We start from the raw sequence: 23,365 nt of genomic DNA on the forward strand, positions 1-23,365 counted from the left end.
TTTCTTTCTTTCTTTCTTTCTTTCTTTCTTTCTTTCTTTCTTTCTTTCTTCCTTCCTTCCTTCCTTCCTTCCTTCCTTCCTTCCTTCCTTCCTTTCTTTCTTTCTTTCTTTCTTTCTTTCTTTCTTTCTTTCTTTCTAAGAGTTGTGGCTTTTTCAGCACCAACAGAAACAGTACTTATCATCTCTTTGTCGTTGATAGTAGGTTACAGCATAACTTGGCAGAAGCATGTCAGAAGCCAGACCCAACGCTTGTGTCTCCTGATTCTCTCAACAGCAGGAATGGCTTGAGAAGTTTGAGTGAGATACAGTTAGGTCTGAGAATTCCTGTGATGGTTTCTGAGCAAGATTTTCTTTCCATAACTTAAGACATTCAAGTGTCATTTCAGGAGGACAATAATGTAATTGAATAGCATGCTATCCTATAACCAAAGATTCACATTTTTTTATTGTTTTTAAACTTTACTCAGGAAGACATCCTTGAAACATCTAAAATGAAGAGAATTCGTGATAGACATACAGCTAGCTTTCTAGGCTTTTGGAATTCTGCTTCCTGGTATTTATGTCCTTTTAGCTCCCTCCCACATCACTCCAGGCTTGGGTTCTGTGACCAATAGAATACAGCAGAAGTGATGACAGTATTCCATAAACCATACTATGGCATTATAAAGTATGAAGGGTGATACCTTGGTTTTGTTCTTGGACCTGAAACAGGGACTCAGAAGCTCTTGGAAGCCCCTGGCTTCTCAGGGAAGCCGACTCTTTGGAAAAGATGTCCTGACATGGGGCTAGCCTTATTTTCAGGGTCCTTGCTTTCACTTAGTTAGTAATCTGCTCAGTCCATAGAGGGGATCCTATCCTCTTCCACAATGTCCTCCGTGGTCATAGATTATCCCTTCCCTAGCTGGACTGGGTCCAAGTATTTACTACTTGGAATACAATTTCCTCCAGAATAACAAGAAAGGTTTAACAGGCCCCAGATACCTTCAGCATGAGGATTAGCATCCAACAAGCAAATGGTGATCAAGAGCTTGGGACTTTTAGCCTCACTTTTAACCTTCAGGAAGAGTGAGCAACAGCTGGGGGCTAAATTACTAACTGTTGATTAGTGATCTATCAAATCATACTGATGTACCAAAAATATCTTTTGGGAAACCTGGGCAACCTGGGCAATGAAGGTTACCTTCAGTTGTCACCTTGATGAGACTGAGACACAGCTAGGAGATCATTTAAAGCAGCATTCTGTGAAAAACTACAGGGGTTTCCAGTGAGGACTATGATGACGTCAGGCATAGGCTGAGAGCCCAGGTGGAATAATATATCTATCTATTTATTTATCTATGTGTCTAATGTGTCTATGTATCTATGTATCATCTATGTATGTATGCCTCTCTCTCTCTCTCTCTCTCTCTCTCTCTCTCTCTCTCTCTCTCTCTCTCTCGCTCGCTCTCTCTCTTTCCTGGCCACCTTAATGAGAACTGTCATGCCCTAATGATCTAAAGCCATGAGATAGACATGAACTTTTTTCCCCTCAGGTTGTCTCTCTTGGGTATTTGCTATAGCAACAGAGGGTCTAATGAGCACAGAGGTATAGCCTTCAGGACTCATTGTCACTGCTGAACCACTCAGAGAAGCAAAGGTTACAATGCAGGGAATGGAAGGAATAAGAGGAAACACCACTGAAGTTGAAGAGGAGACCAGAGCTGGTGTGCTTAGCAGCAGTTGACAAGCTCACTGTTTAGAAATGGGTTGTTGACCATTAAATGCAAAACTTACAAGCCTGGGATTATTTGATCTCTTCCCACTCACCTACTTTCCCAATAGTATCTATTTTTATAAGCAAAAGTATTTCAAAACATGAAAATGCTTAAAATATACACTCACACTCTTATCTCAAATCCTGGATTTAGTCAGAGAGGCCTATGCTGCTTCTGGCTCCCAGAGCTGATTACCCTGTTTAATTGGATGGATGGTGATGGCTGTAATTGCCTTCGATGAGATTCTGTGCCAAGTGACTATGCTTCTTATATCAGGGCTCGCTGGACTTGTGGAATACATACAGAAGAAGAAACTAGTTATTGAGGGGGATCATAGCTTTCCAAGCCATGTTTGCTACAGTGGAAGATTTTAGAATGTCTATAGGAAGCCTAAGGAAATATTTTTTGGAAGCAGGTTTTCTGACCTCCACCCCGACCCTAGATGTGCATACAGAGAAACAGCTGTTCTAGGCCTCTATTACTATTTAAATAAAAACATTTTTTAAACATTCAATGAAGATTAGTAATAGGAAGTCTCACACTTTCTTCCTGTTTCATTTCTATTTATTGTTATAAACTTCGACAGCCTTGAAAATATGCCTTCACTGTTTTTCTGTGTCTTTATATATATATATTTTTAATAAGGCCTTGCTGTGTAGCTTGGGCACGCCTTGAACCTGTCATCATCCAGTCTTTACTTCCTGAGTGCAGTAGATAATAAGGTCTATCTTTCAGTTTTCAGGATCTATGCAAATGACAGCATGGAAACAGCCAGAGGTGATATACAATTTTAAAGAAACAATATTTTCTAGTCAGAACAGGGCTGATACACATATGAGATTACAGAGACTGTGACACCACGCACATGAAAAGCTCCAGGCAGGCCAAATCACAGCGTGGAGGAAGGGATGAAGGTGCAAAATCGCAGCCTCACCGAAGATGCTATTCACAAACATTAGCTACTAGGAAATGGAAGATTAGTTTTCTTCAGTGGTGTGACCTGGGCATCTCCACCCCACTCCAGGGCAGGCCTCATGCTCAAGACTAGTTGGTTAGAACAGATTTTGGCTCCATGATTTCCTCTCTCTCTCTCTCTCTCTCTCTCTCTCTCTCTCTCTCTCTCTCTCTCTCTCTTTCTCTGTGTATGTCTTAATTCGTTTTACCTTTTTACATTTTGCTTTGAAAGGGAGAGAAAGAACAGAGTTGGGTGGGTAGGGAGGGCTTGAGAGGAGTTGAGGGATGAAAAAGAATATGCTAAAATTATACTGTATGAAAATTTCAAAGAATAAAATGTGGTTAAGATTTACAAAAAAAAAAGCAATTTTGAGAACAAGCAGGTGCTTCCATACCTAGCATAAAAGATATTTGTAAGAAGCCCCCAATATCTAGTAGAGTTTATCTTACTTGTTTCCCCCTACGATCTGAAAACTTAACAGTTTCTAAAAGTAACATGGTGAATAAGAGAAGATGTTAAAAATACTAGTCTCTATGTGTAGACAGAACCGTAATTAATACCTAGGAAGCCAGATGCTCTACAGAAAAGATGCCTCTATTTTCCAATTAACACATGGTGAGTTTTACATTTTTCAATTGGAAGCCCAGCCTCCGAACAAGCAAGGCGTCCAAATGTACTGCACACACACATAGCTTCAGAGAGACGTCGCACACTGTAAACACACCCCATCTTATTAGCTTCAGAACTGCTCTCATTATAAACAGACTCGCTTATCCTCCCTCCTTCTGATGCATATGAAGCAGAACTTGGATGTGTGCCTTCTTGAAAAAAACCGATTCCTGCCTTCACCAACCAGATGGTGCACATCCTCTACACCCAGTCCTCGATGGGAATCCAAAGGGGTTTCTATTGTGTTCTATAATATGATTAGTGAATCCGCAATAGCGTGTTCTTACAGAGACTTCTGGAAGTTAGACAACTTGGCTAATGTGGTCCTGCAGAGTTGGATAGAAGGCCTCATGCAGCCGAGGAGTCAGGGGTATGAGGAGGGGCTTCTGCTTTTTAATTCTTCCAAAATAGGCTTCAGTGGAGGTGTGGGGCCCTTCCACATCGGCTCACAAAGAAGCTGTCTTCTGTCTTTGAAACTTAGAGACAAAAAGTCTGCTGTCTCATAAAAGGGCTAATCAAGCAAGAAAGCTTCTCTCTCATCCCCTCCCTCCCTTCCTTTGCACCCCCTCCTCGTCTGATCCTGCCATATTATATTTGTAGTATTCTTCATTCACCGGCACCACCAGCAGAGACAATACCCACTTCTAACTACTATTTGAGTGTAGCACTCACCACAACAAAAAAAATGCCATTCTGAGTTTAGCCAACAAATTGGGGAATAGTATACTGTCTCATACCTTGGAGATTGCTCTGTCTTGGTAGAACCTAGAAAGGAGAAAAGACAAATACACGCATTAGTGTTTTATTACTTCTAATTTTTGAAACCACGGAACTGAATTAAACAAATATAGTTTTTCTAATAATTTAATGAAACAGCTAATTTCTCCACTTAATCTAACTATTTGGGAACCATTGGGAGTGAGGGGGAAACATTTGGGGGCAAGGTTAGAGGAAGCATGCACCAAGAGTAAATGCCATGTCAGTCTAGGCATTGGAATTGTGAAACAGCATTTTGAAGCAAAAAACAAACAAACAAACAAACAAACAACCCTCAAACAAACAAAAAAAACAAAACCCTTTGACAGCTTGAAGATTGCCTGTCGACTGAGTCTTATGTATCCTATTGCTCTTCACAGGTCAGAGGAAAAAAAAATTTCCTCTGTGTTAAGACCCTGTTCACCAAATGTAGCATCACAAATCAGTGTCTGTAGAGTAGTCTAGTTTAGCAGTAAGGCTAGGCTGGTCATGTGACAGCAGAACGGACTCCCATAGGTCCATTCTGTAGTCCTGAGTCTGAAGAAAAGCTTTTGAGTAGCTCAGTGTAAAACCTCTGCTGAAGTTTGATGTTCAGTTCAGCCAAATGTTGCATCTTCTTCTTAGTTTGCTTTTCAGGAACATATCTTTTATATCCTGAATCTGTGTGCATTTCAACTTGGGATAGAAAGATTTAATTAAAAATAACTCCATCACCACCAAAGGAGGCTGTACTTGATCAATAGTTCCGGATCTGAGAAACATTTTCCCCTGAATGTTGTGTAGTTCTCAGGGACCTGGACTCCTTCCCTTTCCTAAAATGTAAGATTGCTTCTCTGTTTGGTATTTTGCCAATTAGAAGAAGAAGAAAAAAAGTTGTGTTGAGCAAACAGCTAGCAAATCCATCAAAAGGTTAGGGTTCTTTTTATTTGAGTGCTCTTTCCTAATGGGTTGAAGTTGATTGATTAGCTCACCTAGAAAAGACTTAGCCTTGGGGAGAAACAGCTTTGTAGACCTTAGTGGACTGGATTTTAAGAGCAAAAAAGAGAGTAGAAAAATCAACATTAAGAGTTCAATGGACTTCAAAAGCAGAGAAAAACAGGGAAACACAGTCTGAGACTATATTAAAATTCTTTCATTTATTTCCAATCAAATAGCCTCATAATAAATTATACTGTTATCCTGTCTAAGGGCTCTGTCTTAGCTGGGAAGGCATCCAGGCTATGATCTCCAAATTCAGCTTACATAGAACCTTTCCAAACTTTAAAGTTTTATGGCAAAAGTATCCCCTCATAGACAGCTCCCCTTTCCCTTCCCCTCCCTCTGCAGCTCTGCCAATGATACTCGCATTGGCTTTGAAACTACTTTCAGGATGAAATTTGTCTAAGTATAAAGTTTGCCTTTTAGACAAGGCAAGAGGTAAAAGTATGCAGCCGTTAATCCCCTGCCTCTGGCTAGAATCAAGAGAAAAGAACTTCATGAAGGCCAACTGCTCTGATCTCGTCTCTCACCATCTTTACTGTTCAGTCTTTGCTAGCTACAAGTTCTATGCTCCTCACACAGAGAGGAAGGGTTTAGAGAAAGTGACATTTACATTTGAATATGTGTGAACATCTATTGGCAAGCTTGTGAAACTGTAGATCCTGGGCCTAGCTCTCATGGACTAAATCAGGCTTGAGCATTCTAAGTGTTCTAGGGAACTGGAGTTCGGAGATCACCATTTGAGAAGAACTGACTGTTGAATGTGAACTGTATCAGGTCTTGTAAGCTGAGTGTCAAGCGTTGAGTCAGAAGGTATTTTAAGTGGATATTCAAGGTGGTGCAGCAGTGCAAGCCAGTAAACGCATCGTGTGGAGGCTGAGAACACAGAACTGCTCATCTAAAGCCAGTCTGACTCCCTAGCCATTTGTACGCAGTAAATACACTGAGACAAAGTGGTTTTCAACAAATACAATCTCTTTCTTACTTGCAGATCCCAGGTCCCCCACCTTTGTGATTTCCAAACAGATATCTGACCTACTAAGCACCGAAAGGAAGAAAGCTCAGGTGATGCAGGCTACTTAATGTGGTACCCATTTACAATTTAATTCTAAATGATTCACAGAATCCTTAAAAAGACTAGAAGGACTTAGAAAAAAAAAAAAAGGTAGTCCACTCTTCCCCATGTTTTCAAATGAAGATGCTTTCAAATAAAGAGATGAAAGTTCCTGGGGGAGGAGTGAGAGGATCTAAAAGATTAATGAAAAATGTTAGCCACAAACTTGACTAATTCCCAGGTGTCTGCTTTCAGATGGAAACATCCACAAAGAACTATCAAGTAAATACAATTAATCATAATTAATCATGCACTGTCTGAAATTGCCTAGAACCAAAATTCTGAAATGGACACATGGCGCCCTTATGCTGGCTCTAATTCTCCACCAATTCACAGAGTATTGTGTTGTTTGGTTCAGCACAAGCCTTCCAACCTCCAATCATAAGTGATATTGTAAGATTAAAAAAAAATCAATGAAATGCCCACATATGTGCCACCAATCTTTGCTTTTAAACATCCTTTTCCAACACACATACGGTTTGCACAAATGATAATGAACACATCATCACTTCCCATGTGCCAGCCTTAGGGTCTCTCTTCATTTGTAAATGCTAACCTTGGACTGACCACCTAAGTTACTCGAAGAACATGATTAAGCCAAAATAAGGGGTTATATACAAAGCCAACCTTTAATGGGGCACAGACATAAAAATGTATAAAAAATTATGTTCTTGTAACTATTATTTTATTGAAATGGAAAAATTCAACAGTAAGACATAGGAACTAATTCAAACGAGACACTGCCCCTATGTTTTCAATATTGTTGTGGGGTCAGAGTGACATGGTCTCTGTGGTAATTACTTCTTTCTTGCTGTGACTAAGTGTAATAAGCAACCAAGGGGAGCAAGGGTTTGCTTGGCTAACTCAGAATTCTCATTACTTTGTGGTGAAAGGAGTTAAGTCCCTTAGGCGGTGAGGGCAAGAGCCTTGGTAGATCATAAGTTAGTCATGTAGAACACAGCACCTTTCCCCTGAAGGGATGACCAGCTCTCTTATTAGGCTGAGGAAGCATGCGTAGAATGTGTGGACTGCTCACTCTTTGTGGACCTGAGAGGAGCTCAAAAAGGACAACCCTACTAAAGAGGACTTCAGCCTACCTTCCACCCTGAGATGCTTGAGTCTGTCGGCAGGGTGTAGCAGAGGAGCCTTTGGAGCCCCTCCCTGATTGGCAATTCTTTTTCACTTTTCCCTAATAAATGCAGGGTTGTGTCCTGCCTAGGCACTGGGGTGAGCAGAGCACTGCCACATTTCAGGGAAGGCAAAAGGCAGGGCATAAAGATGCCCCTCAGTCTGTTTTCCCTGAGTGAGAAACACAGGCATCGGGGACCATTGCTGTGGTTACTCGTCTCTTGTGGACCCAGGCACCACTGGCATACCCCTGGGAGCTGGGGACAGGGGTCCTCGGTCCTTGCTTCTCCCAGGAGAAATGGGTGCCAAGAGTACAGAGGGGCTGGAAGTGATGTGGATGGAAGGGGCTGGGAGATGTGGGTGAAGCTCTTCAAGACAAAGGCCTGACGATGGTGGGTATGAATGCATACACCTTACTGAGGATGAACCAGAGATTAAATACCTTCTGCAGGGAGAAATGCCCAGGAAGGGAAACTCATTGGCTAAACGCTGAGGGCTTATCTAGATACCTTATTATCGTGGAGAACTTCAGGTTTTATGCTATGTGACTGAATGCTATGGTCCTTTCAGTGGGGTGTCATGGTTGCATGTTTTAGAGCAGGTTGAGGCAGGCAGGGAGTAGCCCCACTCCTACCATACTCACTTCTGAGATTTATGGGGTCTGAGCTCACTTCACCTTAGCAGTTCTGTCTGGCAGCATGGTCCACCTACCCCACAGATTAAATGCATTTGCTCTGCACAGTCATTGTCAGCCTTATCTTACTCTTCATGAATGTGTGACAGTGAACTGGGAGGTCATTGACTGGCCTTGACTTTGGTGGTTGTTGTTTATCCAAACCCCTAGTCAGAAAATCTGGGAACATTTAAAAAAAAAAAAAAAACCAGCATCAGTAAGCAGAGTTAATGAAGAGGAAGCAGGGCAACATATAGCCCTCTCCCAAAGATGTGCTTCAGCGACTTGAGTCTCTTCTTCCATCCAGACCCTGCCTTGTAGTTCTAGCACCTCTCAAGAATCTATTCAAACTCTAAACCCATCAGTGGGCTCATTCAGGATGAGGACAGAGGCCTCCAGATCTCCATATCTTTAGAGAGCCCCCAAAGCTCACTGAGAGATCTACTTTCCTTGACCTTTCTCTCAGTCCAATCAAACTGACAGATGACCAATCGCAGGCCCAGAGCAGCACTCTTGTCTACATTAATCTTTCAGACACTGCTATAACTTTTTTTTCTCTCTTTTTAAAGAGGTGTTTGCCATGGGGAACTTGGCCTTCAACAGGGAGCCCTTATCTCCCAGCCCTCAACTACACCAGACATAACTATGAAGTCTATTTTTCTCTCTTCCTTATCTGTTAGTACCTAGCAACCGTTGATCTTCCCAGGTGTCTCTTAATGGCTTTCAAGTGAACATCCTCTGGATCGCAGCCACAGTAGACAGTTCCCAGAAGCGCAGGTCTCCAGGCCTTTGGCCAGGCCCCCACCTTGCTTGTGATGCCTGTATCCCTTACATGCAAGCCCACACATGACTTTGGATATATTTCTTCCAGTCTTCTTTCAGCTGATAAATACCTGATCATTCTTTAAAACCACATGCCACACCTTTTCTGTGGATCTTAATTTCCTCAGACACAGTCGCATCCTTATTTGTGCTTCAATGCTAGTTCTTTCTATCCATTTCAGAATACTAATCAAAATGTATTAGCAAGATCTGTGTATAAAACTGTCTCCCTGCTTAGACAAGCAAACCTTACTACCTTTGCAATGAATATAAAATGTCTGCTTTATGCTGGATATTTTATATTCTGAAATGTAGGATGAAGAATAATGAGAATATTTGATGGATAACCAACAAACTACCCGTTAGGGCATCAGTGAAGGAGTGCTTTTTGTGAGGTCTCTAAAGGATGCTCCAGTTGTCATTAACCACCTACTCACTCTTCAACTGTGGGAAACATTAGGCATTTAGTTGCCAGCATGTTGGGTTTGCTAACTTTAGAAAGTGGAAATTATTTCCACAATGAGCACTGGCTTTTATGAACAAATGAGAGGGGACTGGGAACCAAGGAAAAGAAGTAAGTAAGCTCACACTCTTAAAGCTAAGAAGGTAAAGACAAATGAATGGCATCCTCCAGCATGTGTAAGCCTCAATGACAACCTTGCTACAAAGAGGGTAGTGTGAATTATGTTGTCTCTGTTGATGGATTAAGTTCCCCCAGGCAGAGTCAACTGTGGGGCTGTTTCACCCTGAGTTCTTTGCCTCTGATTTGTTTTTTTTTTTAAAGAAAAGAAAAGATCTTGATGTTTAAAGCTTTTCTTCTGGTTATTTACAAAAATAAATAAATAAATAAATAAAGTCTTTCTAGGCAATTGTCCAAATTCAAGAGCTTAAGCTAAAAATCCCCATTTTAGAAAATTTCATGTAATTCTCTATTTGGACTGAGGGGACAGCTCTTTTCTTGACTAATCATAGAACAAAGAGTAATGAATGCTTTTGAAAATTCAGACAGAATTAGAAGTCAGGACACTTCTCAGTGGTGAGTGGATCTTGCAGGGTTCAGGGAGAAGCAGAGAGGCAGGGCCATCATTAAGTTCCATGCCCAACCAGTAGCTTTTCTGCCTACTCCGTCACTGAACACATTCTGAGAGACCTGTGCTCATTATGGTATCTCCCACTAATCTGAAGAAAAACAATGTGATTGCCAATGTTGATATATATATATATATATATATATATATATATATATATATATATATATAGTTAATGCAGTTATGAGAAAAATAATTTGGAAAGAAAGTATTATAAATCCAGTTTTCATTGAATTGACAATTATAGAGCTACTATGCAATGCAAACAAAAAAATTATACAATCTCCTTATAATTTTCATGAAGGGCCCTTCTAGATGCAAATTTTTACTTATGTAATTTTCACAGGCTATAATTTGACACAGTCTCTGTCTCCTAACCAAGGGGTTTGTTGTAAACACTATTTAGTTTGTAATTACCATACAGTTAAATGACTAATCACAGAGATTCACTTCATGATCATTGAGAAAACTGGCCACACTTAACACAGATGAAATGAGCACCAAGGAAAATGGGGCTGCCTCTCACACATGCTCAGCCAATCAACGCGAGCGAAGCCACCCGGCCACAGCTACAGTGTGGGATGAGAGACAATTAATTTGTATTGTCTGAGTCAGAGAAACGTGAGGCTTAGACCTATTGTCTTGCTTCAAGTCCACTTGGATGCCAGGAAGGGGAATTGCAGATGAACCAACTGAGAGAGATGTATTCCTAAGAGCATGAGGAAGAACCAGGAACCTTATGGTTTTACATTTTCCTCACCACCAAGCTCCTCTCTGTGAAATGTTCATTTTGAGAGTATTCATTTTTAATGTATGCTTAGAAAACATTGGTTATTCCTTTCTCCTGACACAGCTTCTATTACCTTAATTTCAGAAATGATGTGTAGTTTGGTGACTGCTGGAGACTAGAGCCAGACTGTAAAATGGAAAATGTCATCCAGAATGCCTCTGACAGCAAGAACCAACAGCCTGCCCTGGATTCCACTCCCATTGCCTTCCCGAGGGCACCATTTAGTACCTACAGATGCTGGTATCTTGAATGCATGTTGCTATAGTCAGCTCTCTTTGCCACTCTCCCTGTGGCTCTGTCCACGCATTACTCTCTTCAAGCCTCACCTGGCACATTTCTCTCCAGTGTCACCCAGGTAATCCCTAGACACAGGGATTTGAGATATAATACAAGAGAGTCCCTGTGATAGTCCCAAACTTCTGTACTCATCTGTGCACGTCATTCTCTGGCCACACATTTGTGGCATGTCTACCCATCTTCTTCGTTTTTCCTCTCCTGCTATTTTTCTCTACCTAAACTCTTTGTCCTATCTTGGTAGCACTGAATTGCTTTTCTTATAACTTTAGGATATGTCAAAAGAAATCTGTTTCCACCTGGCCTTTGTAGTTACCATAAACAAGTCTAACATTTATGAATTACTTAAATACTTGACCAAACCCAGATGTCCCTGCCATCTTAAAGCAGTCACCTGTTTTCTGAAGATACCCCTTAGACCCAGGGTTTCATGGAGTCTCTTGTAAAAATATATTGCAAACCTGGAATCTGAGTTCCTTTTTAACATTTACACTGACACTCAATCTCCTGTGTTCTTGGGTACATTGAGAGATGAGGCTTGTGGAGATGACTGTGCCTTCAAGTCTTCACACATACAAAAGGGGTTTGTGCCTTTGTGCGAGGATTTGAGGGAATCTTCCAAGCCATGTTTTTCTTCTCCTGCATGGGGCTGTGGCAAGACGGTGCCCTCACTGAAGCTAAATCAAAGCTCTAACCCAGAGGTTTTCAACCTTTCTGATACAGCTACTCATACTGTGGTGAGCCCCAGCCATAACGTTATTTTGTTGCTACTTCAGAACTTTTATTTTGCTACTGTTATGAATCTTAGTGTAAACATCTGATATTCAGGATATCTGATATGCCACACCCAAAATAGATCATAACCCACATGTTGAGAACCATTTCACTAACCAGACATCTTCATCTTGGAATCTGCTGCCTCTAGTTCTTTTTTTTTTTTTTCCTTTGGAATTTTTTTTAAAATTTTTAATATTTTTATTACATATTTTCCTCAAATACATTTCCAATGCTATCCCAAACGTCCCCCATAGCGCCCCCCACTTCCCTACCCACCCATTCCCATTCTTTTGGCCCTGGCATTCCCCTATATTGGGGCATATAAAGTTTGCAAGTCCAATGGGCCTCTCTTTCCATTGATGGCCGACTAGGTCATCTTTCGATACATATGCAGCTAGAGACAAGAGCTCCGGGGTTCTGGTTAGTACATCATGTTGTTCCAACATTAGGGTTGCAGATCCCTTTAGCTCCTTGGGTACTTTCTCTAGCTTCTCCATTGGGAGCCCTGTGATACATCCAATAGCTGACTGTGAACATCCACTCCTGTGTTTGCTAGGCCCCGGCATCATCTCACAAGAGACAGCTATATTTGGGTCCTTTCAGCAAAATCTTGCTAGTGTATGCAATGGTGTCAGCGTTTAGAAGCTGCTTATGGGATGGATCCCTGGATACGGCAGTCTCTAAATGGTCCATCCTTTCATCACAGCTACGAACTTTGTCTCTGTAACTCCTTCCCTGGGTGTTTTGTTCCCAATTCTAAGAAGGTGCACAGTGTCCACACTTTGGTCTTCATTCTTCTTGAGTTTCATGCGTTTAGCAAATTGTATCTTATATCTTGGGTATCCTAAGTTTTGGGCTAATATCCACTTATCAGTGAATACATATTGTGTGAGTTCTTTTGTGATTGTGTTACTTCACTCAAGATGATGCCCTCCAGGTCCATCCATTTGGCTAGGAATTTCATAAATTCATTCTTTTTAATAGCTGAGTAGTACTCCATTGTGTAAATGTACCATAATTTCTGTATCCATTCCTCTGTTGAGGGACATCTGGGTTCTTTCCAGCTTCTGGCTATTATGAACATAGTGGAGCATGTGTCCTTTTTACCGGTTGGGACATCTTCTGGATATATGCCCAGGAGAGGTATTGCTGGATCCTCCGGTAGTACTATGTCCAATTTTCTGAGGAACCGCCAGACTGATTTCCAGAGTGGTTGTACAAGCTTGCAATCCCACCAACAATGGAGGAGTGTTCCTCTTTCTCCACATCCTCGCCAGCATCTGCTGTCACCTGAATTTTTGATTTTAGCCATTCTGACTGGTGTGAGGTGGAATCTCAGGGTTGTTTTGATTTGCATTTCCCTGATGATTAAGGATGTTGAACATTTTTTCAGGTGCTTCTCTGCCATTCGGTATTCCTCAGGTGAGAATTCTTTGTTCAGTTCTGAGCCCCATTTTTTAATGGGGTTATTTGACTTTCTGGAGTCCACCTTCTTGAGTTCTTTATATATATTGGATATTAGTCCCTTATCTGATTTAGGATAGGTGAAGATCCTTTCCCAATCTGTTGGTGGTTTTTTTGTCTTATTGATGGTGTCTATAGCCTTGCAGAAGCTTTGTAGTTTCATGAGGTCCCACTTATCAATTCTCGATCTTACAGCACAAGCCATTACTGTTCTATTCGGGAATTTTTCCCCTGTGCCCATATCTTCAAGGCTTTTCCCCACTTTCTCCTCTATAAGTTTCAGTGTCTCTGGTTTTGTGTGAAGTTCCTTGATCCACTTAGACTTGACCTTACTACAAGGAGATAGGAATGGATCGATTCGCATTCTTCTACATGTTAACAACCAGTTGTGCCAGCACCATTTGTTGAAAATGCTGTCTTTCTTCCACTGGATATTTTTAGCTCCCTTGTCGAAGATCAAGTGACCGTAGGTGTGTGGGTTCATTTCTGGGTCTTCTATTCTATTCCATTGGTCTATTTGTCTGTCACTATACCAGTACCATGCAGTTTTTATCACAATTGCTCTGTAGTAGAGCTTTAGGTCCGGCATGGTGATTCCACCAGAGGTTCTTTTATCCTTGAGAAGAGTTTTTGCTATTCCAGATGAATTTGCAGATTGCACTTTCTAATTCGTTGAAGAATTGATTTGGAATTTTGATGGGGATTCCATTGAATCTGTAGATTGCTTTTGGCAAGATAGCCATTTTTACAATGTTGATCCTGCCAATCCATGAGCATGGGAGATCTTTCCATCTTCTGAGATCTTCTATAATTTCTTTCTTCAGAGACTTGAAGTTTTTATTATACAGATCTTTCACTTCCTTAGTTAGAGTCATGCCAAGATATTTAATATTATTTGTGACTATTGAGAAGGGTGTTGTTTCCCTAATTTCTTTCTCAGCCTGTTTATTCTTTGTGTAGAGAAAGGCCATTGATTTGTTTGAGTTAATTTTATATCCAGCTACTTCACCGAAGCTGTTTATCAGGCTTAGGAGTTCTCTGGTGGAATTTTTAGGGTCACTTATATATACTATCATATCATCTGCAAAGAGTGATATTTTGACTTCATCTTTTCCAATTTGTATCCCTTTGATCTCCTTTTGTTGTCGAATTGCTCTGGCTAGGACTTCAAGTACAATGTTGAATAGGTATGGAGAAAGTGGACAGCCTTGTCTAGTCCCTGATTTTAGAGGGATTGCTTCAAGCTTCTCACCATTTACTTTGATGTTGGCTACTGGTTTGCTGTAGATTGCTTTTATCATGTTTAGGTATGGGCCTTGAATTCCTGATCTTTCCAAGACTTTTATCATGAATGGGTGTTGGATCTTGTCAAATGCTTTTTCCGCATCTAACGAGATGACCATGTGGTTTTTGTCTTTGAGTTTGTTTATATACTGGATTACGTTGATGGATTTCCGTATATTGAACCATCCCTGCATCCCTGGGATGAAACCTACTTGGTCAGGATGGATGATTGTTTTGATGTGTTCTTGGATTCGGTTAGCAAGAACTTTATTGAGGATTTTTGCATCAATATTCATAAGGGATATTGGTCTGAAGTTTTCTATCTTTGTTGGGTCTTTTTGTGGTTTAGGTATCAGAGTAATTGTGGCTTCATAGAATGAGTTGAGTAGAGTACCTTCTGTTTCTATTTTGTGGAATAGTTTGTGAAAAACTGGGATTAGATCTTCTTTGAAGGTCTGATAGAACTCTGCACTAAACCCATCTGGTCCTGGGCTTTTTTTAGTTGGGAGACTATTAATGACTGCTTCTATTTCTTTGGGGGATATAGGGCTGTTTAGATCATTAACCTGATCTTGATTCAACTTTGGTACCTGGTATCTGTCTAGGAACTTCTCCATTTCATCCAGGTTCTCCAGTTTTGTTGAGTATAGCCTTTGGTAGAAGGATCTGATGGTGTTTTGGATGTCTTCAGGATCTGTTGTTATGTCTCCTTTTTCATTTCTGATTTTGTTAATTAGGATGCTTTCCCTGTGCCCTCTAGTGAGTCTGGCTAAGGGTTTATCTATCTTGTTGATTTTCTCAACGAACCAGCTCCTTGATTGGTTGATTCTTTGAATAGTTTTTCTTGTTTCCACTTGGTTGATTTCACCCCTGAGTTTGATTATTTCCTGCCGTCTACTCCTCTTGGGTGAATTTGCTTCCTTTTGTTCTAGTGCTTTTAGGTGTGTTGTCAAGCTGCTAATGTGTGCTCTCTCTAGTTTCCTTTTGGAGGCACTCAGAGCTATGAGTTTTCCTCTTAGAAATGCTTTCATTGCGTCCCATAAGTTTGGTTATGTTGTGGCTTCATTTTCATTGAACTCTAAAAAGTCCTTAATTTCTTTCTTTATTCCTTCCTTGACCAAGGTATCATTGAGAAGAGTGTTGTTCAGTTTCCACGTGAAGGTTGGCTTTCTATTATTTATTTTGTTATTGAAGATCAGCCTTAGTCCATGGTGATCTGATAGGATGCATGGGACAATTTCAATATTTTTGTATCTGTTGAGGCCTGTTTTGTGACCAATTATGTGGTCAATTTTGGAGAAGGTACCATGAGGTGCTGAGACGAAGGTATATCCTTTTGTTTTAGGATAGAATGTTCTGTAGCTATCTGCCAGATCCATTTGATTCATAATTTCTCTTAGTTTCTCTGTGTCCCTGTTTAGTTTCTGTTTCCATGATCTGTCCATTGGTGAAAGTGGTGTGTTGAAGTCTCCCACTATTATTGTATGAGGTGCAATGTGTGCTTTGAGATTTACTAAAGTTTCTTTAATGAATGTGGCTGCCTTTGTATTTGGAGCATAGATATTCAGGATTGATAGTTCCTCTTGGAGGATTTTACCTTTGATGAGTATGAAGTGTCCCTCCCTGTCTTTTCTACTGACTTTGGGTTCTAAGTCAATCTTATCAGATATTAGAATGGCTACTCCAGCTTGTTTCTTCATACCATTTGCTTGGAAAATTGTTTTCCAGCTTTTCATTCTGAGGTAGTGTCTATCTTTTTCTCTGAGATGAGTTTCCTGTAAGCAGCAAAATGTTGGGTCTTGTTTGTGTAGCCAGTTTGTTAGTCTATGTCTTTTTATCGGGGAGTTGAGTCCATTGATATTAAGAGATATTAAGGAAAAGTAATTGTTGTTTCCTGTTATTTTTGTTGTTAAAGTTGGCATTCTGTTCTTGTGGCTGTCTTCTTTTAGGTTTGTTGAGGGATTACCTTCTTGTTGTTTCTAGGGCGTGGTTCCTGTCCTTGTATTGGTTTTTTTCTCTTATTATCCTTTGAAGGGCTGGATTCGTGGAGAGATAAAGTGTGAATTTGGTTTTGTCGTGGAATACTTTGGTTTCTCCATCTATGTTAATTGAGAGTTTGGCTGGGTATAGTAGCCTGGGCTGGAATTTGTGTTCTTTTAGTGTCTGTATAACATCCGTCCAGGATCTTCTGGCTTTCATAGTCTCTGGTGAAAAATCTGGTGTAATTCTGATAGGCTTGCCTTTATATGTTACTTGGCCTTTTTCTCTTACTGCTTTTAGTATTCTATCTTTATGTAGAGCATTTGTTGTTCTGATTATTATGTGTCGGGAGGTATTTCTTTTCTGGTCCAGTCTATTTGGAGTTCTGTAGGCTTCTTGTATGTTCATGGGCATCTCTTTCTTTAGATTTGGGAAGTTTTCTTCTATAATTTTGTTGAAGATGTTTGCTGGTCCTTTGAGTTGAAAATCTTCATTCTCATCCACTCCTATTATCTGTAGGTTTGGTCTTCTCATTGTGTCCTGTATTTCTTGGATGTTTTGAGTTAGGATCTTTTTGCATTTTACATTTTCCTTGATTGTTGTGCCGATGTTCTCTATGGAATCTTCTGCACCTGAGATTCTCTCTTCCATCTCTTGTATTCTGTTGCTGATGCTGGTATCTATGGTTCCAGATTTCTTTCCTAGGGTTTCTATCTCCAGTGTTGCCTCATTTTGGGTTTTCTTTATTGTGTCTACTTCCCTTTTTAGGTCTAGTATGGTTTTGTTCATTTCCATCATCTGTTTGGATGTGTTTTCCTGTTTTTCATTAAGGACTTCTACCTGTTTGATTAGGTTATCCTGTTTTTCTTTAAGGATTTGTAACTCTTTAGCAGTGTTCTCCTGCAATTCTTTAAGGGATTTTTGTGCTTCCTCTTTATTGTCTTCTACCTGTTTACCAGTGTTCCTTTGTATTTCTTTAAGTGTGTTATTAAAGTCCTTCTTGAAGTCCTCTACCATCATCATGAAATATGCTTTTAGATCCGTGTCTAGCTTTTCCGGTGTGTTGGGGTGCCCTGGACTGGGCGAAGTGGGAGTGCTGGGTTCTGATGATGGTGAGTGGTCTTGGTTTCTGTTAGTAAGATTATTACGTTTACCTTTTGCCATCTGGTAATCTCTGGGGTTAGTTGTTGTCGTTGTCACTGTTTAAAGATTGGAGCAGAAGCTGTGTTCCACTCACCAGCAGTCTCAAAATCCTGTGGCGGGGGTCCTGGGTAGCTGGCAGTACCCTGGTGCTGGTCCAGCCGGAAGAGGCCTGTGGTCCTACTCAGGCTGGTTTTCTGCTTCCCTAACTAATGCAGTTTCAGGTCCAGCGCGCAATTGGATTGGAGCAGAAGCTGTGTTCCACTCACCAGAAGTCTTAAGATCCAAGCTGCTGCCTCTAGTTCTTAAGGAAAGATATTTCTATCATTGATGAATTACTTAAAGTTCATTGTTACAGCACCAGGAACAGACTAAGACAGCTGCCAACCTCCAGCCGCCAGCCCCAATCAACATCTGACTGCAACTTTCTGAGAGATTCTGCGTGCACTTCTCAGGGTTGCTGTATAGAATGCTACAAATAAGTTGGCTTATAAAGGCAGAAATTCATTTCTCCCATTTCCAGGAGTGAAACTCAATGTGTCTGCAAGGCCGTGTACCCTCTGGACTGTGGGTAGATCCTTCCTGGTTCTTTTCTAGTGTCTAGTGTGGCAGTCCTCAGTCTTGGTATTTTCAGGTTTTTCTAGCATCCCCTGTTTCCACACCAATGATTTCTTCTCACAATCATACTGGATTAACATCTATGCTGGATCAGTATGATGTCCTCTTAACTAACAACATCTAAAGAAATTTTACATCTAAATAGGGCTGAATTGTGAGGTACTTGGACTTGGGCCTTGGTTATTATAGTGATAAGGGTTGAACAAAGTGTCTTGAACCAAGCAAGCTCTGTAGCATACTTCAGATCCCAAGAGCCCCAAATCTAGAGCTACTAAGGTGAACTAAGTCAACCTACAAATCTATATGAGTTAATCGTTAGTAGTGTTTACCTTCCTGATTTTGGGTTGGCTGCTCCACAGCAACAGATAAAATTATTTTCTTTACTCGGGTCCTCACAACAAGCATTCTGGCTGCTGGCAACATGCTCTAGACATTGTTTTCTTGCAAGATTACTTGGGCCTTTTGGATATTTTCCCTTGTTTATTTTTGACATTTGTTTTAAAGACAAGGTCTTTCTATGAAGTCTGATTAAAAACTTGGTGGCTAGACTAGGATGGCCTCAGACTTGGGTCCATCCTCCTGCCTCTGTCTCAAAGTGCTAGAAATATAGGCCTATGCCATCCTATTCACATATGCTTGGTAGTTAATGTGACAGACAGAAGGTGCCTTAGCCAGTATGTCAACTTCTGGTCCCCACTGGTATACATTGAAATGACCAAAGGAAGAAATTCATCAAAAGTACACAATAGAAAGAAAAGGGCAGGGGATATCAACAGACCAGAAACTGAAGAATTGACTAAAGGTGCAAAGGAGATAGAATTATATTAGAAGGTGAAGCCAAAACTCCATATAGAACAGCTAAGAAGCCAACTGCTACACTGTGTGTGGCCTGCTTTCTGTACAGAGCCTACACAAGGCCCACATCAAGTCAGCGGGGCTGTAGGAAGACTGAGAGGTGTTGTCAGTGGCAGCAGCAGCTCCTCTCCATACCACCCTCACCTGAAATACCCTCGGGATAGCATCTCCTGAAGAGGTACACTCTTACCTGCATCTGTGGCAGAAAAGCTACAGCACCAGGATAGAGGATTTGCTGCATGCTTGCTCTCTCCTGCCACCAAAACCCAGGGCCAGTCTCCACTGAGATTCAACTCTATACTCCATTAGAGGGAGCCAGGCCACTAAGCACTCTAGTGTATGGCCTGCCTACCTATGACTTAACAACTCATTGTGTGAGAACTGCTGAACAAGACAGTCTTAGAATTTCAGCCTCAGCACTGACAATTAAAGCCAAGAGCTTCTTTGTTGAGGAGACGTGGCCTGTGCACGGGAGGGTATTTAACAATATTCTTAGCCTCTAACCTATTAGATGCTGCCTCAGTTATAACCTCCAAAAGTGCCTCTGGACATTGCTATATATCCACTGAGGAAGAAGCTACCCCTAGTTGAGGTGTGTGTGTGTGTGTGTGTGTGTGTGTGTGTGTGTGTGTGTAGGGATATCTAGACATGTGATGGCCAGAGGACAACCTCAGGTGTTATTCCTGCTCAGGAGCCATCTGCCTTGTCTTTTCAGGCAAGGTCTCTCACTGACTAGGCTAGCCTGGGTAGCCAGCAAGTCCCAGGAATCTGCCTGTCTTCATCTCCTATGCAGTGCTGGGATTATGAGCTTGTACCACTGTGCCTGGCTTTTTATCATGACATTGGGGTTGGGACATAGGACTTGACACTTAGTCCACCATCAGCTTACTAACTGAGCCATCTCTGCAGCTCCTGCTTCTCTGAACTCTTGACTGGCCACTCCTCTCTGGGTATTATTAATTGTAGACCAAACAACACCATTCTCTCTAGAAAATATTAGTCATGTCTAAGTCTTACTCTGACTCCTATGCTCCAAATTCTTTCAGGACTTTGCTTCTTCCTTTAGATGAGCTACACAAGGGATCAGACATCAACCAGATAGCTGGTCTTTAGGCTGCTAGGGAGATTCTCAGCAGCTCAGAGTTGGGAACTGTGGACTGAGATAGAGGATAGGTTTTGTGGTACCCAAACCATGCCATGTCCCAGTAATGGCAATATTAAACCCAAGGAGGAGGAATTCAGCTTTCACAAAGGAGAGGCTGGAGTGGCTTATACCCTGGATGTGGATGCCAATCTGCTGCAAGTCTCTCAAGGAACAGGTCTGCTATAGGTTTGTACCCTAACCTCTGTTCTACTTAGTCTTTCTATTACTGTGATGGAACACCATGACCCAAAGCAACTTGGGGAAGAAAGAGTTTATTTGGCTTACACTTCCATATGACTCTTCATCATCAAAGGGTGTCAGGGCAGGAATCCAAACAGGGCAGGAATATGAAGGCAGGAACTGATGCAGAGGTCATGGAAGGGTTTTTCCCTGGCTTACTCCTCAAGGCTTGCTAGCCTGCTCTCTTATAGAACCCAGGACCACCAGCCCAGGGACCACACCACCTTCAATGGGCAGGACTCTCCCACATCAATCACTGTTTAAGAAAATCTTCTCTAGGTTTGCCTACAGCTTGATCTTATGGAGGCAGTTTTTCAATTGAGATTCCCTCCTCCCAAATGAGGACAGCTTATGACAAGTTGACATAAAACTCACCAGCACAACCCCATACCTCTAAAAAGGAAAGAGGCCTTGGAAAAGGGAAAAGACTTGCACTCCAGGCACATCTACCAGCAAAGGTCAGGGAGAGGACTTGACAGACTCTTCGAGGGCAGGCGTCATGGTACAGCTTTGTTAGTGAGCTGTCAAGGCTGGAATACTGGAAGGAGTCCTCTGGGCAGACCAACTCCCACTACAGAGAGCCAGAATGAATGTGATGGGGGCAGCCCATCTCCACCAGGGTCAGGCTTTCTTACAGCTGGGGATGCATACAAAAAACCTCCATTTGCTCTTTTCCGATGGTTTGCCATAGCAAGCCAACATCAGCAACCTAATTGGTGTCTAGTCATATGGGTAAGATCACCTGCCAAGTGACATGGAATTTTTGTGTTTTGTAATTTACAAACATGCCAAGGTAGGACCTTGGTTTTGTTTTTTGTTTGTTTGTTTTGTTTTTGTTTATTTGGTTGTTGTTTCTGAGACAAGGTCTCACTATTAGCCCTGGGTAGGCTGGAACTATGTTAGCCTCGAACTCAAAGAGATCTATCTGCCTCTGACTCCTGAGTGCTGGGATTAAAATTGGGCACCATTAAGTATGGTGGTACCTTATTTTTCAAAAGCAATATTTACTGCTCCAGCAGTATTCTATAAAATTTGCCACTCAACTAATTTTGCTTTTGTAAATAAAGTTTTATTGGAATGCATCCACATTCACATGGCGGATTGTTCTTTATAGGGACCAGAGTAGAATAATCTTGACAGACTTGATAGCCAGCCACAACAGCTGGAATATTTAACTTAGCCCACATAAAAGGTTTTCAACCCCACATCACTGAGCACAGAATACAACCTTCTTTCTTTTTGAGCTATAGCTTTGTATACCAAGACATAAAGCCAATTTTTAGTTGAAGACTGATAGCTTCTATGCTTAGGTTTGGGTTTCTCTGAGTTTTGGATGAAGGGAGCTGTTTAAGAGAGGCTGGAAAGACTGCCAGCAGGGACTCATTTGGTGAACCCATCAGGCAGGGACAATAGAGTGAGAGTAGTCGGGACATGGAGCTGAAGAAGTGGAGGCGCTAGGGACTCTTGTTGAATATCTGGAGCTAGGGGCCTTCAATGAGAGAACGTGTGACATTTGTCTTCTGAGTCTAGGTTACTTTATTCAAAATGATGTAAAATGGATCTTTTGCCAGAATAAGGCTTCTGAGGGGCAGGAATGGGGACTAGCATCTGACTTAGTGATCTGATCAGGGAAATGGGAAAGGGGGGCCTCTTTAGAGATGGGGGAAGGAGGTAGATACAGAAGGAGGGAGGTCTACAAAAATAACAATAAGGATGTCTTAAACCTATTATGACACATATAATTCTGTGAAAACATATATTTATTCCTCATAAATATACATATATAATTTTAATGAACTTTTCTCATCTGTACTGACAAGGCTCCTCCAAGAGCCGAACACCAACAAAACAAAACAAAACAAAACAAAACAAAATCAAACCCTAATAGCAGGCATGAGAAGGCCTCTTTGAGTTGTTGAGCAGGACTCTCCAAAAGACTTTTAAAATACTCAGCCTACTGCTATTGCCCTTGGTTGCCCCCAGAGGTAAAAGGTAAGTTTCCATCGCCAAAGATACCACACAGTTCAAAAGCCAGAGGCTCTGAGCTAGAATTTACTTGAGTGTCCCTTCCTTAGGACTAACTATCAGGTCACCAAAGGCACTATGCAAGCTTCCGAAGGAGGTCCTACCCAGCTATGACGCCTATGATCTATGATCTACAGCAATGACAAGCACAGCATGATAAAGCAAAGGGGACAGGAGTAGCACAAATACATTGGTGCTAATCTCCAATTGAACTCAAGACCTGCTCCACAAGAAGAAACTCGTGTCTGGTACTGGAAACCTAGCAAACTGCTCATGGATCTTGGAGGAGAGCCTACAACCACTGCTTTACTAAGCCAGCATAATTCTTAACTACATTCTAAATATTTGCTCCTAGACGCACAGGTGAATGTAGTAGTCCTGATCCTTCATCAAAGAAACTTCTTGCAACTGTCAGAGATTACTACAGAAAACTACAACCAATCAATATGCAGAGTTGCAGAGCCCAGTTTCAATTAATACAACTACAAAAGACTTACACACTGAAAGGCTCAGAGAACATTTTGAAGAGGGAGTGGAAAGATCATAAAAGTCAGAGGAACAGGGAATTTTCTGTTAGATTGTATCTTCTAGAAATGTCAGCAGCTACATCCATAAACTCTCACCAACACAACTGCCCAGATATAAGCAAAACAAGAACCACAACAGACATGTCAAAGTGGACAGAAGAGAAGCCCATGAGGCCTCGACCCTACACAAAGAATTACAGGCAACTAAGAAGCGGGAGACAGAGTCTTCCCAGGGAAGAACAAACCAACTGGTTACCCAGTACCAAGTGGTCATCCCTAAGAACACACAT

General features: G+C 41.4%; 1 long non-coding RNA gene across 2 annotated transcripts in view; it reads right to left on the reverse strand.

The window, feature by feature from the left end:
• Nucleotides 1-4,072: 4,072 nt before the first annotated feature.
• Nucleotides 4,073-23,365, reverse strand: part of LOC147005824 (uncharacterized) — a 394,000-nt gene continuing 374,707 nt past the window's right edge. For both annotated transcript variants that reach the window (XR_015044892.1, XR_015044893.1), the window contains exon 4: nt 4,073-4,143. This is a non-coding gene — a long non-coding RNA (uncharacterized LOC147005824). The remainder of the gene's footprint in view (nt 4,144-23,365) is intronic.

This window comes from Mus caroli, unplaced genomic scaffold (genome assembly GCF_978045245.1).
Source record: "Mus caroli unplaced genomic scaffold, Mus_caroli_1 scaffold_2, whole genome shotgun sequence".
NCBI lineage: Eukaryota > Metazoa > Chordata > Mammalia > Rodentia > Muridae > Mus > Mus caroli.